The following is a 16,339-nucleotide window of genomic DNA, read 5'->3' as shown; positions in this document are numbered from 1 at the left end:
GTAAAGGACGTAGTGTGTGTTGATAGGCAGTGGTCGGGGCTGGGACAGTGAGTAGTGGTGTGCCAGTGGATCTGACACACCTGGATCTGGACCTGACTGGTTGGGGCAGACCAGCTCAGCTGTGGGGAGTGGGGAATGGGGACGGCAGGGGGGGGGGGTTGCCAACTGGTTGTATTACAACCGCCCGTTCGCAAGCTGCCAAGTCGTCCAACACCCCTCGTCCCGCTCAGCAGATAGCTGAACCATCTGACCATGTGGGAATGCTGCGACAGCATGGCGGACCCTTCCTGCACTTAGTCACGTGGCAGATTTCACCATACCAAAACAGAGGGGGAAAGGCAAATGCGAGGTGGCAGATACTGGTCAGGGCTAGAAGGTAGTGGTGAGCTGGTGGACGCAACGCACCCAGAAATGGATCTAACCATTATAAAATCGCCTACACAATGGCAAATGTGTCATGGGAGACCCACTCGGCAGGGAGGGCTGACCGACTGGTAATGGTGAGCTGGTGGAGGTAACGCACCCAGAGCATAGACCTGACCACTATAAAATCGCCTACATCAAGGTCAATGTGTTGTGGCAGACCCGTTCGTCAGGTAGGGTTGGCCGACTGGTCATCTGGTGAATGGGTGGCCTTAGAGCTCGAGAAGCCTTCAGGCTGTAGGTAGCAAGATGACCATTGCTTTCTGAGACTCAGATAATTTACCAGCCCAGTACCACATACGGACCAAATACACAATTAACTGGAATTACATTATTAGAGAGAAGTGATGACCTCTGCAATCATCCATGTCCCATTTGAATATAAAATCTTGCATGTCTTGAGGAACAAAATAAAAAAACAGATCTAAATATTGCATAATCAAAGAGTGAATAATAGTAATAAAGAATGAAATAACAGACTGGCTCCAGGCTGGCGTGTTTCATAGTGAACAGGGTCTCATCGACCAAGCCATTATCCATGAAACGTTGTTGTGGTGTGTCAAAAAAAAAATGGTTCAAATGGCTCTGAGCACTATGGGACTCAACTGCTGAGGTCATTAGTCCCCTAGAACTTAGAACTAGTTAAACCTAACTAACCTAAGGACATCACACACATCCATGCCCGAGGCAGGATTCGAACCTGCGACCGTAGCGGTCTCGCGGTTCCAGACTGCAGCGCCAGAACCGCGCGGCCACTTCGGCCGGCTGTGGTGTGTCGTTTCTACCTGTACTGAAATTATTTTTAAAAGCATTTGGTTGAACAATGTCATAAATAACTATGATCATTTCGTTCCAATAGTCTCTTTCTGATTTCGCTTTAGCTATGACACTAACTTAGATCAGACACATCAATACCTGACTCCAAGATGTTTCTCTTGATTTATTCATTTGTTCACACCACTAAAATCACATGTCATTTCTCTCTTTTCATTGTCTTATATTATCTTTCCTCTACCTATTTGTTCAAATAAAATTAACCATTCTTTATCTGCCTCATCTACTGTCAATTTTACCTGACATCAGCCTGTAGCCTTCTGCCCCAGTCTGCCATGGCCTCTTGGTGAAAACATTACGCATACACTCCTGGAAATTGAAAAAGAACACATTGACACCAGTGTGTCAGACCCATCATACTTGCTCCGGACACTGCGAGAGGGCTGACAAGCAATGATCACACGCACGGCACAGCGGACACACCAGGAACCGCGGTGTTGGCCGTCGAATGGCGCTAGCTGCGCAGCATTTGTGCACCGCCGCCGTCAGTGTCAGCCAGTTTGCCGTGGCATACGGAGCTCCATCGCAGTCTTTAACACTGGTAGCATGCCGCGACAGCGTGGACGTGAACCGTATGTGCAGTTGACGGACTTTGAGCGAGGGCGTATAGTGAGCATGCGGGAGGCCGGGTGGACGTACCGCCGAATTGCTCAACACGTGGGGCTTGAGGTCTCCACAGTACATCGATGTTGTCGCCAGTGGTCGGCGGAAGGTGCACGTGCCCGTCGACCTGGGACCGGACCGCAGCGACGCACGGATGCACGCCAAGACCGTAGGATACTACGCAGTGCCGTAGGGGACCGCACCGCCACTTCCCAGCAAATTAGGGACACTGTTGCTCCTGGGGTATCGGCGAGGACCATTCGCAACCGTCTCCATGAAGCTGGGCTACGGTCCCGCACAGCGTTAGGCCGTCTTCCGCTCACGCCCCAACATCGTGCAGCCCGCCTCCAATGGTGTCGCGACAGGCGTGAATGGTGGGACGAATGGAGACGTGTCGTCTTCAGCGATGAGAGTCGCTTCTGCCTTGGTGCCAATGACGGTCGTATGCGTGTTTGGCGCCGTGCAGGTGAGCGCCACAATCAGGACTGCATACGACCGAGGCACACAGGGCCAACACCCGGCATCATGGTGTGGGGAGCGATCTCCTACACTGGCCGTACACCACTGGTGATCGTCGAGGGGACACTGAATAGTGCACGGTACATCCAAACCGTCATCGAACCCATCGTTCTACCATTCCTAGACCGGCAAGGGAACTTGCTGTTCCAACAGGACAATGCACGTCCGCATGTATCCCGTGCCACCCAACGTGCTCTAGAAGGTGTAAGTCAACTACCCTGGCCAGCAAGATCTCCGGATCTGTCCCCCATTGAGCATGTTTGGGACTGGATGAAGCGTCGTCTCACGCGGTCTGCACGTCCAGCACGAACGCTGGTCCAACTGAGGCGCCAGGTGGAAATGGCATGGCAAGCCGTTCCACAGGACTACATCCAGCATCTCTACGATCGTCTCCATGGGAGAATAGCAGCCTGCATTGCTGCGAAAGGTGGATATACACTGTACTAGTGCCGACATTGTGCATGCTCTGTTGCCTGTGTCTATGTGCCTGTGGTTCTGTCAGTGTGATCATGTGATGTATCTGACCCCAGGAATGTGTCAATAAGGTTTCCCCTTCCTGGGACAATGAATTCACGGTGTTCTTATTTCAATTTCCAGGAGTGTATATGTGTTTGTTGTGATTCTTCTATACGGTCCAGTCATATTAATGTGACCACCACCTATGTCCAACATCGTCGTGCAATAGCCACTCAGATGGCAGGTGGCAGTAATAGCAGTCGACGTCAGGGGGACGTGGAAAACAGTGCAGTCGTTGCAGTCGTTGTCATAATGTGTTCAAATCAAATGGTTCAAATGGCTCTGAGCACTATGGGACTCAACATCTTAGGTCATAAGTCCCCTAGAACTTAGAACTACTTAAACCTAACTAACCTAAGGACATCACACACACCCATGCCCGAGGCAGGATTCGAACCTGCGACCGTAGCAGTCCCGCGGTTCCGGACTGCAGCGCCATCACAATGTGTAAATTGAGTGATTATCTGACGCTCAAAAGGGCACGATCAGTGGGCCAAGGGTGGAAGCATTTCTGGAACAGCTAAGCCAGTAAACTATTCCCTTGCTGGTGTCGTTAAAGTATGCAGTTTATGGCAAAATGGTACTATACAAAACTTGTGTTGAGGAAACTGTAATGCACCATGGGCAGTAGATGACACCGGTGAATGATGGCTGCAGAGATGTGTACAAGCGCATGGACGTGTAACTGTTGAGCAACTGACCACTGAGATGAACCAAGCGGCTACCAACAGTTCTTTTCAATAACTGTTCTGTGAACATTGCTGCGTGTGGGCCTCCACATCAGGCGCCTGTTTCATGCATCCTTGCTGACTGCTTTTCGCCGGCGGCGAAGTCTGGAATTTGCATGTCAGTACCACAACTGACTTCCACTGAGTCGCAACAGGAGGCCTTTTCAGATGAATCATGTTTTGTGTTTGATTTGACAGTTGGCCGTTGGCATGTAGCACGCAAAATGTCTGAAAGTAAAACCCTGTAAAAATCGTCAGAAGGGTCCAGGCCGAAGGAGGGAGCATTATGGTCTGGGGATTGTTTTCATTATTCTGGCGTCCGCTTGCTTAGCTGAGCGGTAACGTTTTTGCCTCCCATGCAGCGGGCACGGGTTCGATTTTCAGCGGGGCTGGAAATTTTCTCCGCTCGTAGACTGGGTTTTGTGTTGTCCTCATCATCATTTCATCCTCACCACCGGCACACAAGTCGCCCAACGTGGCGCCGACTGAAATAAGACTTGCACTCGGCGGCCTAACTCCCCCGGATGGGGCCTCCCGGCCAACAATGCCACATGCTCGTTTCATTTTTATCATCCTGGAAGACACAATGGATCAACATGACCATGCATCTATTTTTGGTGACCATGTCCATTCCTACATTCAATTTGTCTTTCCTCGGCACGATGGCACCTACCAACACAACAATGCAATGTATCACACAGCTCACGTTGCACGCGCGTGGTTTGAAGAGAACTAAGGTGAGTTTACTGTAATCCCCTAGCCACCAGACTCCCAGGATTTATACGCAACCTAGAATATGTGGGACCACTTCGCTAGGCCTGTTCGCGCCATGGAGTCGAAACCGAGCGCATCTCCTCACGGCACTAAAGTCGCCATGGTTCCACATTCCTGTCCGTACCTTCCTGAACCTCATTGTTTCTCTCCCTGTAGCAGCGCGGCAGTCTGCGGTTATTCAGGCTTTTAACAGGTGATCGCATTAACGTGACGACACTGTAGTAGTCTCGTGACGTTACTCACACCACTTGCCACACACTGCACATTGTGTGTCCGTCTGACACAACGATACACTCATTGTTTATTGCCAGTAATTGTCGTTTTGGCTTGGCGCTGTATTTTATAGCAACTTCTACCACATGTGGCATGTGGCATTTAATTCACATTCGTTATATATTCTCCTTTGCATAGGCGAAGATCTACTTGATCTTTTTTCACGAAGAAACCAAATAAGGTAACAAGACATCAAGGTTTATGGAAGATACTGTCCCGTTACACATTTTTACCTTACATCAGGGGTCATCAAAATACGGCCCGCAGGCTACATCCAGCACACGAACGAATTCAGTCATACCCCACCTGAACGATAGCTTTTTAAAGTAGCTCGCGGTTGTTTCCACTCGTTTACCTCTCGCTACGAAAACGAAATGGTACACTGTTTGATAGATTCAAAGACAAGGTACGTGCACATAACCCCGAAACACTGAAACGTGAACATTTTTTTCAACAAAACATTTTAAGGAAACGTATTCAGTAAAGTGATGACATTACAAAATAATTTTACCAATTGCTAATGAAATCCGCAAACAATGGAAGTCCCTGATGCTGATCACATACAGAGATGCATTTTAATTACTGCTGAAAATCTGTTACGTGTTATAACTCATCAATACAAAGCAATTAATCTTTCAGCAAATGTAGTGGAGCATGAGGTGAAGATGTTACTTGTAATTTACCAAATCAGTTACAATAAAAAACATCTACGAGTAAGTTTGGTCGGAATTCAGTAGCCCTGGACGAGCATACAGACATCTCTGACACTGCTCAAGTCTCGTTGTTTTTTAGCGGTTCTAACACAGCATTCTAAGTTATTGAAGGACTAACAGATCTTGTATCCTTGCATGGTACAAAAGCTGAAGTTATCTTTTAACAGGTACAGTAAACTTTAGCTGAAAAGGCTAATATTACTCTTTCTCGGCTGAAATGTGTTGCAACAAGTGGAAAAATATGTCTGGCGAATATTTTATTGGCAGAACACTCACAAAATGTAACAGATCTACTAAAGAAACTGCCTATACTGCGCTTGTCCGTCCTCTTTTGAAATACTGCCGCGCGGTCTGGGATCCTTAGCATATAGGATTAACGGAGTACATCGAGGAAGTTCAAAGAAGAGCAGCACGTTTTGTATCATCGCGGAATAGAGAGAGAGTGTCACGAACATAATACAGTATTTGAGATGGACAGCATTAAAACAAAGGCGCTTTTGGTTACGGCGGAATCTTGTCACGAAATTTCAATCACCAACTTTCTCCACCAAATGCGAAAATATTTTGTTGACGCCGACCTACACAGGGAGAAACTATTATAATAAAATAAGGGAAATCAGAGCTCACGCGGAAAGATACAGGTGTTCTTTTTTCCCGCACTGTTCGAGAGTGGAATAACAGAATTATTGTGAAGGTGGTTTGATGACCGCTCTGCGAGGAACTTAAGTATGATTGGTTGGTTCATTGATTCGGGTGAGGGGACTAAAGAGCGAAGTCATCGGACCCATCGGATTAGGAAAGGATGGGGAAGGAAGCCGGCCGCGCCCTTTCAAAGGAACCATTCCGGCATTTGCCTGAAGTGATTTAGGGGAATCACGGGGAACCTAAATTAGAATAGTCAGACGCGGGTTTGAACCGTCGTCCTACCGAATGCCAGTCCAAAGTGCTAACCACTGCTTAAGTACGATTTGCAGGGTATCCATGCAGATGTAGATGTGGATGTAAATGTAGAATATTCATGTTCGTCACAAGACTGAACTGACAATGTGAAGCCAACGGTTTACTAAACCCTTGATGATACACTGTATTCTTCATCAGGAAGAACTTTGAGCAGAGTTAGCCGATGTGTCCTGTGGGATGGAGAGTGTAATTTCTGAAGTAAATTTCATTCGATGTCACGGACACAAACACCGGCAATTTAAGTCTTCCCTAGAATAAGTAGACTCTTTGTCGAGTATTCTCCAATACTAAATGACAGTAAGATGGTTAACCTGTGGTAAAATTTTGTCAAGGTTCTTTTCTTCGAAGAGAGACAAAAGTTTCTGAATGACAAAAACAAAAAAAAAGGCTATGGAAGATAAGAAACTTGAAGGGGAAGACAATATTATTTATGATCTTTAAACACGAGTTAAAGTTTCCATACAGAATACAAAACGTGAGACAGAAAATTTTATCAGATTTCGTCAATTCCAGTCATCCCCAAGTGCGCATCAAATTTCAGTGTCATCCGTATCCTCAACAGTATTTTTAAAGTCACTTTAGTTTAATCTTAGATAGATAATTATTTCATACATATACAGTGTGGTCCATTGATCGTGACCGGGCCAAATATCTCACGAATTAAGCGTCAAACGAAAAACTACAAAGAACGAAACTTGTCTAGCTTGAAGGGGGAAACCAGATGGCGCTATGGTCGGCCCGCTAGATGGCGCTGCCATTGGTCAAACGGATATCATGTGCGTTTTTTAAATAGGAACCCCCATTTTTATTACATATTCATGTCGTACGTAAAGAAACATGAATGTTTTAGTTGGACCACTTTTATCGCTTTGTGATGGATGGCGCTGTGATATCACGTAACATTCAGCCCGCGATTTCGTTAGTTTTCCCCACAGTTTTGATTTTGGTACGATACATATTTAGTGCACTCCAATATAAAGTAGTTCAGATCTCTGTCGTCCTGTCGATGTTCATTACGCTTGGTAGAGTCTTAGGGAGGCGACTATTAATGTAAGAGCGATAGTGTTGAAGTCACAATATGATGTTGCGTGTTTAAGAAGATACATGTTATGGAACGCTCTAATGGGCCATTTGAGAGAAAAAAGCCTCGTAATAAATCAGAACGATGCGGCCTCTTGCATCGGAATGCAGCCCAAATGCCTCTCTCTCGTGACAAGCCGACATGTGCTTCTGCGTGTTGTAGTCCTTCCTGCCATGGTGTTATGTTCTACCAAAACAAACAGCCCTTAATAATTTTCAGTTGCTATGCTTTAGGCTTTGTACCTTTATTTGTGCCACAAGAGTATACTCAAACCTTTTACCACGAATTGCTTTTCTCTGTATTGTGTTATTCGTCTTTCGACTTGTTTTAATTCTGTGCTCCTTTTCTTCCTTACATTGCGCCACTCATTTCATGTGTGACCTGTTATTGCAACAATACCAACAGTTCCCTGCTTTTGTATCGCTTTTTTCTTTATCATTCCTTACAATTCTTCTCATCCACTGTTTCTCCAGTCCACTAATCCGTGATGCCTCGGAGCACGCCTCGCCAAATGGTATTCATTTCTTTTCCTGGTATGGCCTTTTGTTCCAATGTTTTTCCTCCATTCCTAGATAGATGTATTCGATTACAACTTGATTTGTCCATTTCATTTGTAATAGGGAGTTTCTAAATGCATCCAGTCTACTCTAAACTGATTTTTCGATGACCCAGGTGTCACTTCCGTATTGATTGACACCTCAAGTAAACAGGTTTAGGAATTCAGAGTTTGATACTGGCAGATTTATTTTGTTGAAGACGGTTCTCTCCTGGTGCGTCTCAACCTTCTTTTTTCTTGTTTGGTGATCTTATGTAAGTATATTTTTTAAGCTAGATCATTCCTTCACATCTTATACACTAAAACAACTTTTGCTTCTAGCATGTGTTTATTTTCGCTTCCCCACTCGTCATCAGTGTGGTCTTTCTTTTGTTTCCAGTATTATAATGAGGTAATCTTTCCATTCTATTAAATGCTAAGTTTATCAAATCATCCTTAATTTCAATCACGAGGGCACTGTCACTCACAAATCTTGACGTTGATAGTTCTTCCTCTTGCCATTCTACTCCTCGTCACCAGGGTTATCTTTCAACTGATTCAGTTCACTGTGCTTTCGAAAGTATTCTCTTCATACAGTTTCATGATAATTCTGCACAAAACATTTTTATCAACGTTCAAATATGATACTGAATATTATTATCGAAGGAAAAAATAATTTCAAAAATGCAGAAATGCTGTACAACATCATGAAAGTATTTCCTTCTTAATATCATTTTCATGTTCTGTCAAATACCAATGTTAAATTCAGGTAATGGTAGACTGGAAAAGGGTAAATACGAGGGTAATCCCAAAAGTAAGGTCTCCTGTTTTTTTTATAAGTATATAGACCTGTTTATTCCTACGATAGTTTATATCAGTTTACAGCTTGAACATTTAGCAATTTTTCGACATAATCACCATTTCTGTCGATGCATTTTTGTAGACGCTGTAGCAGCTATTGTATGCCCATGTCATAACAGCTCGCCGCCATGCTGTTCAGAAAGTTATGAACCTCTTCTTTCACCTCGTCGTCGGAGCTGAATCGCTTTCTGGCCAAATGTTCTTTTAACCTAGGGACCAACGTGCAGAGATCATCCAGGCTGATCCGCCGATCTTCACTCATGCTTTGCTCAACCTTCAACACCGTCTTCTCAGAAATTTACGGTCTCCCGCTCCTTTGTTCGTCGTGAATTTCGGTCCGACCAGCTGCTAACTCTCTACACCACTTACGAACATTTTTGACATCCATGCACGACTCACCATACACTTCCGACAGTTGTCGATGGATTTCATTCGGCACAGCGCCCTTTGCGTTCAAAAACCGAATAACTGCGCGCAATTCGCACTTGGCGGTAACATCCAATGGGAGCTCCACTCTCAACGGCTGCCAAGCCAAAACTGAGCGCCTCAGCGCGGCGTGCGCCTATTCACACAGCGCGTGAATCAGTCTTCATAACAGTGTGACCAAAAAATAGGAGACCTTACTTTTGGGATTACCCTCGTAGTTGGTAGTAGTGCAGCCCTCTCCCCAGCACCTCTGTTCAGCAAGAATAAACAGTTGGTAATAGTGCTGTGCCTTCCCCACCACCTCTTGGAAGTTATTTTCCTTTTGTCTTGTTCCCACTCTGTACGCATTCTCTACAACCTAAAAAGCATAAATAGTTTCCCCAGTTCGGCCAGTTAACTTTCTTTCCATATTGCATTCAATATTTGTAGCTCGACGACATAATTAAAATTTAACGTGTAGAGAATTTTTAGGAATTGATCAAAAAATATTGGTTAGCCCCCCTCTTTGAGAACACGAAAGTTGACACACAATTTTATATGGAGAGGCTATTCCTTCCCTGCATTCTAAGTGACATAAAGTAAACTAGTAACTAGTTCTGTCAAGATAAGAGTAGACTGCACAGCAGTTTTCCAGACGCGACGCTGACTTACAATTACAGGCATTTTCAAAAACATTTCGAGGCTCCAGTTGACTTGAAGAAGGAACCTGCTGCTACGTATGCTGCACCCGCTGTTTACTTGCGTATCAAGCTCACATAATCTCGTCCTTTAAAGAATGGGACTGTGATTCACTTGCTCGTTGCTGTTTATAAACAAAGTGTTGTACACACAACAGCTATTGCAGTTCTGCGACAGTGCAAGTGGTCCTGAATGGTCGAGGTGACAGTTCGCGAATCATTCGTTTAAATCAGGAACCTATCATAAGAAATTTTAATACTCAAGTAGAAGGCTATAATAACTGCTCATTAAGCTGGTGAGTACGGTAGGTTGGTCGATTTGGAGTAGGGGACCAAACAGCAAGGTCATCAGTCCCACCAGATTAGGGAAAGATGGGAAAGGAAGTCGGCCGTGTCCTTTCAAACGAGCCACCCCGGAATTTGCCTGAAGCGACTTAGGGAAATCGCGGAAAACCTAAGTCAGGATGGCCGGACGGAGGTTTGAACCGTCGTCCTCCCGAATGCGAGTCCAGTGTGCTACCCACTGCGCCACCTCGCTCGGTTGGTGAGTAAGATTATCATTTCGTTTTTTATCTCTTTGCCACAAAAGAATATAAATTATATTATATATTATAACAGCTGTGATGTTTAGAATCAGTTTCCGACATTTAGTGATAAAAAAATAACTAAATAAAAACAGGATAGCAATAAGAAAGTAATACTGTAATGTTTCAGAAGTATGGAAATTCAGGAAACAAGAATGCAAATGCTAACCTTCGGGTACAGTGATCTTCTCGCCAGTTTTATTTTCGTAGATTGCCGTTCTGTTTCCAGTTCGAAGTGATGAACCCATATTTCACCGCTTGGACGATGTTTACCTGCCAGTAATTCCACACGCATGGTCCTTTGTTGCTCTTTACGGCCTTCTGCTAGGCGGCGAAGAACCCAGCGGGAGCACACCTCTGTCATACCCCAACTGGTGGACCACTGTGTCATCACTACCAACAGAGGCGTCCAGCGGAGCAGCGAGGTGTTTGATTACGATCCGTCCATCAGCTGGAATGAACCAGCACGCAGGGGTCACAGCTGTGTGCGGCCAGCCGGAACACGGGATATTGGACAGGGTTTGCGCGACTGCGTTGCGATGGTGACAGACACCTCGCCCAACGGCTCACCATGCTTACGTTAAGTGCCAGGTCTCCGCAAACATTCTGCAAGCGCCTTTGAATATCTGCGATGCTCTGGTTTTCTGACAAAAGAAACTCAATGATACGAAGGTTGTACCGATAGTAAGGTTCCCGTATTTTTTACAAATAGAAAACATTGTTTATTATTAATAATTTATATATCGTTGAAAGGCTTCGACTTTGCCTATTTTTTAACATAGTCTCCATTTTTTTCAACACACTTTTCAAGACGATGCTCCAGCTTTTGTATTCCTAAGTTGAAGAAGTCACCCGCCAACCAGCCGAGGAACCGTGTGACCTCTGCTCAGACTTCATCGTCGATCTTGAAGCGTTTGCCACCTAAGTGTTCCTTTAGCTGGGTTCTAAGTCCGGGCTGTATGGGGGATGGGGCACAACAGCTCACCAAAATTTCTTCAAAAGCTCCTGTGTTTGATGAGCAACGTGGGGTCGAGTGTTGTCGTGAAGAAGCACTACTTCATCCTACAGTCGTCCTCTCCGGCGATTCTGGATTGCTCGCCGGAGTATGGTCAACATTTCACAATATCTGTCTCAGTTTATTGTCGCCCCAGGCTTCATGAAATCGATGAGGAGTATCCCCTTCCAATCCCAAAACACAGTCGCCATAACCTTTCCTGCCATCAGTGTAATGAATGACCCACGTTTCATATCCCGTGACGATAAACAACTTCTCCTTGTTACCTCCCCTCATTGTTGAAGCAACTTGCGAGCACAGTCAAGACGTTGCTCCTTATGTCAGTCAGTCAGCATCCGGGGGACCCAGCGAGTGCACACCTTGCAATAATCCAACGTTTCTGTTAAAGTTCTTTCAGTTTTGCCATGGGAAGCTTCAGGAATGCGTTCAACAAGTTCATGGACAGTCACCCTCCGATCTTTGAGCAGCTCACTGTTGATCTTCTGGACAGTCGCATCCGAAACCGGCGGTCTTCCACTCCGTTCTTCATCATAAACTTCCGTGCGTCCCTCAGCAATAGCCCTGCACCATTCGCGGATGTGCTGAGTGGACATGCACTCTTCACCATAAATTTCAGTCAGCTGCCAACGAATCTTCACAGGTGGTAAGTTCCTTGCATGGAGAACCCGGATTGCTGCTCGAACCTTGCACTTGGTGGGAATGGCGATCAACACTTCCATCCCTGACGGCTGCCAAGTTTTGCCGTGGGAAGCTTCAGTAATGCGTTCGACAAGTTTCTGGACAGTGACCCTCTGAGCAGCTCACTGTTGATCTTCTGGACAGTCGCATCCGAAACCGGCGGTTTTCCACTCCGTTCTTCTCCGTGAACTTCCGTGACACTGAGCGACGTAGCAAATCGTGGAGAGACGGGCTCGAGAGTGGGGGAACCACTGCACACGGCACTGTTGTCGGATTTAACCTAGCACCTTCCCTCGAGGCTGTAGGTTATTGGGAACCCTACTTTTGGTACAACCCTTGTAGCTCTCTGGATGGAACACACCTCCATTACAGACACAATTTTGAAGGCTACATATAGCGCCGCCACCTCGGAACTTCATTGAACAATAGAGGCTGAAGCGGCAATATTCCATGATGTTCCATGACAAATTCCGCATTTTTTTTCAATCTAAACTGGCTGAAAAAAATGTGTAGCATTACATATTGAACGCCCCTCCTATATTCACTGAAATTCTAAAGAGAGCAGGGATAAAATATAGGGAGTCAAATGTTGTCTGTAACATGTACGCGAAACAGACTGCAATTCCATTAGACGAAGGATATGAAAGGGAAGGAGAAGTCGAGAAGGGAGTGAGACAGGGTTGTATCCTATCGCCAAAGTTATTCAATCTGCAGATTGAGCAAGCAATAAAGGAAATCAAGGAGAAATCTGAAAAGGAAAATAATGTTTATGGAGAAGAAATGAAAGCTTTAACAATGTAATTCTGTCAGAGATGGGAAAAGATTAGTTGAACGAAATGGATTGTGTCTTGGAAAGAGGTTACAAAGTTAATTAGATTAGGAAATGGAACTCTAAAATTGTAAATAATTTTCATTGGGGCAGCAAAATAAGAGACGATGGCCGAAGTATAGACGATACAAAATGGAACCTTGCTGTAGCAAGAAACGTATTCATTGGGAAATATATGCTCAGGTGATTCATGTGAAAAGGTTTTCGACGTGATTATGGCCGCACGACAGGAATCAAATGGCTCTGAGAACTATGGGACTTAACATCCATGGTCATCAGTCCCCTAGAACTTAGAACTACTTAAACCTAACTAACCTAAGGACATCACACAACACCCAGCCATCACGAGGCAGAGAAAATCCCTGACCCCGCCGGGAATCGAACCCGGGAACCCGGGCGTGGGAAGCGAGAATGCTACCGCACGACCACGAGCTGCGGGCCAGGAATCAAGAAACTTTGAACACGGAATGGTAGTTTGGACATTCTGTTTCGTAAATCGTTAGGAACTCAATATTCTGAGATCCATAGCATTACCTCCCACCACTAACGTCTTTCACTTAACGACCGAGAGAGGCTGCGCCTATGTAGACTTGTCAGTGCTAACAGACCAGCAACATTGCGTGAAAAACGGCAGAAGTCAACATGGGAGTATGACGATCGTATCTGCCAGGACAGTGCTGTGAAATTTGGCGCTAATGGGCTATGATAGCAGACGACCGATGCGATTGCCTGTGCTAAAAACACGACATCGCCTGCAGCACCTCTCCTGGGCTCGTGACCATATCAGTTGTCGAGTGTGGCGCAGCTCTGCAAATCCGTGGACACAAGTTGTCAACAAAGCACTATGTTTATTGGTGGTGGCTTCATAATGGCGTGTGCCGTGTTTAAATGGAAAGATCCATCTAAATCTATCACTGACTGTAAATGGTTATGTTCACATACTCGGAGACTGTTTGCAGCCATTCTTGGACTTCATGTTCCAAAACAATGGTGGACTTTTTATGGATGACATATCAGTGCGCCACAGTGTTCACGACTAGTTTGAAGGACAGTCTGAACAACTCGAGCGAATGAGTTGGTCAGCCAGATCACCCGACTTGAACTCCATCAATCGCTTATGGGACATAATAGAGAGGTCATTTCGTGCACAAAATTCTACACCACCAACGCTTTCAGAATTATGGACAGCTACAAGGGCAGCATAGGTAAATGTTTCTGCAGTGGACTTCCAATAACTTTTTGAGCCCATGCCTCATCGAATTGCTGCACTATGATGGGTAAAAGGTGGTCCGACGTGATCTTGGAAGGTATCCCTTGACTTCTGTCACCTCAATGTAATCACCCAGTATTTGGCTGGAATGTAGTCTTGTACAGAAGTGAAATGTGGGCAATAAGCAGTTCATATTAGAAGAGTACAAGAGCTTTTGAAATGTAATGTTATAGAAGAATGCTGAAGACTAGATCAGTAGATCAGATAGCTATTGAAGAAGCACTGAACCGGACTATGGAGAAAAGAAATTTATAGGACAACTCGAATTAAAGAAGGGATCAGTTGATAAGACACATCCTGAGGTTTCAATAAGTCGTCAGTTTGGTAATGGATGGAAGTGTGCAGGTGAAAACTGGCGAGGGAGATCAAGGTTTGAACATAGTGTGTTCAAATAGATCTAGGACGCAGTAGTTATGTGGAGACGAAGACGCTTCCACAGGATAGACTAGAATGGACAGCCTGCATCGAACCAGTTTTTGGGCTCCAGACCGCAACAACAATACCACTACTATAGTCCAAACGGAGCAAAATCGCGTTGCTTGAAGCGTTGTCGCGAAGCTGTCGTGCCCAGCCCATTGCAGCTGTCAGGGATCAACTTACGCTGACTCAATTATAGCTATTCGGGCCGAGAACATTTTAGCGAAAGTTCGGTAATCGTACTCAGTGTTCACTTAGAGGTGGTACTGTTGTACGTCGCAGCATGCAGTTAACTTTCAAACCTGCAGAAACAAATCACTGAAATCAGATGAATTTAAACGATGGACTTGGGAATGAGAGACGGTAACCTATCAGCCTTTGGCACTAACCACAATAAAATTAATCATGTAATTACTACTGAGGTATAAGTATTCAGGAAAAGGACGATAAAAGTCGCGTCGGGTGGCGAGCTTCGTGGAATAAAATCGTTCGCGTCACCTCCGTAAAAACCATTTGCCTCACTCGATATAAGAAAACCAAAGGAAAACGTAAATCTGGAAGACCAGCTAAGGAACTGAACGCCATGTCCATTCCAACGCGAGTCTGGCATCTGTCCTTTGGGACGAAGAGACTAACCGCAGGAACAGAACACGTTGTGAGATAAAAATAAAAGAAAGGCCTAGAACTGAGAAACAATAAAGACTACTTTTAATAACACTTTTAATATGTATGTAACTGTTTATATATTCTTCTAGCTCACAAACCCAGCGTTGCCCTGGCATTAATTTTGCCAGTTTTCCATTAGAAACGAACACAATATCAACTGTTTTTGTAGTGTAATACAGAAAAAAATTCGTTTCTATCTAATCGTGAGAACCACTTTGAAATTATGAAACAGTTTCTGTGTGCAGCTGCTTTGCATGTCTAGTATGTCGTTTTTATTTATTTATTTATTTCTTGGCTTTCGGAAGTGCCCGCACAGCCATCTCAGTAATAGAATGTTCGTTATGACGCTACGAACGTGAGGGCAACACAACACCCAGTCTCTAAGCAGAAAAAATCTTCGATCCGGTGGGAACCGAATCCAGGCCCCTTTGGTTAGCAATCCGCCGTGGCCGCGCAGCTACGAAGGCGAACTACACTGAGGCGATTTTGTAAACTTCTCTACGGCAACACCGCTTCACAGCTTTATAGACGGCTATTGTTTTCGGCCACAGCTGCCTGCACTTCGTATTTGAAAGCTGTCAAACACGCGGCCAGGTGTCAGGGATTTCCGTGACTTGAGTCGACTGTAAGAGTGTCTTTGTAACAAAGAATAAATATATTAAAACTTCATACATGATGCGGCATTTTTTCACTGATGTGTGTCTTTATTACGTCATATCTCTTCATCTACAGGGTGTTCAAAAATTCCCGTTACAAAGTTCTAGGACGTGTGGACGGGAATGAGTAGATAGTATTTTGAATTGGAACGCATGTCCGGAAACGTACCGTTTCCGCGCTACGGCCATTTGAAAACATGTTGGTAAGCGACCAGTTTCGCAAGTAATTGATTAGGCGTGACCCAGTACATCACTTGTATTATAATTTCACTCATTAATATCCAGAGAAATTGATGGTGTA

Source organism: Schistocerca cancellata, chromosome 1 (genome assembly GCF_023864275.1).
Source record: "Schistocerca cancellata isolate TAMUIC-IGC-003103 chromosome 1, iqSchCanc2.1, whole genome shotgun sequence".
Lineage (NCBI taxonomy): Eukaryota > Metazoa > Arthropoda > Insecta > Orthoptera > Acrididae > Schistocerca > Schistocerca cancellata.
Note: the sequence above shows the minus strand (reverse complement) of the source record.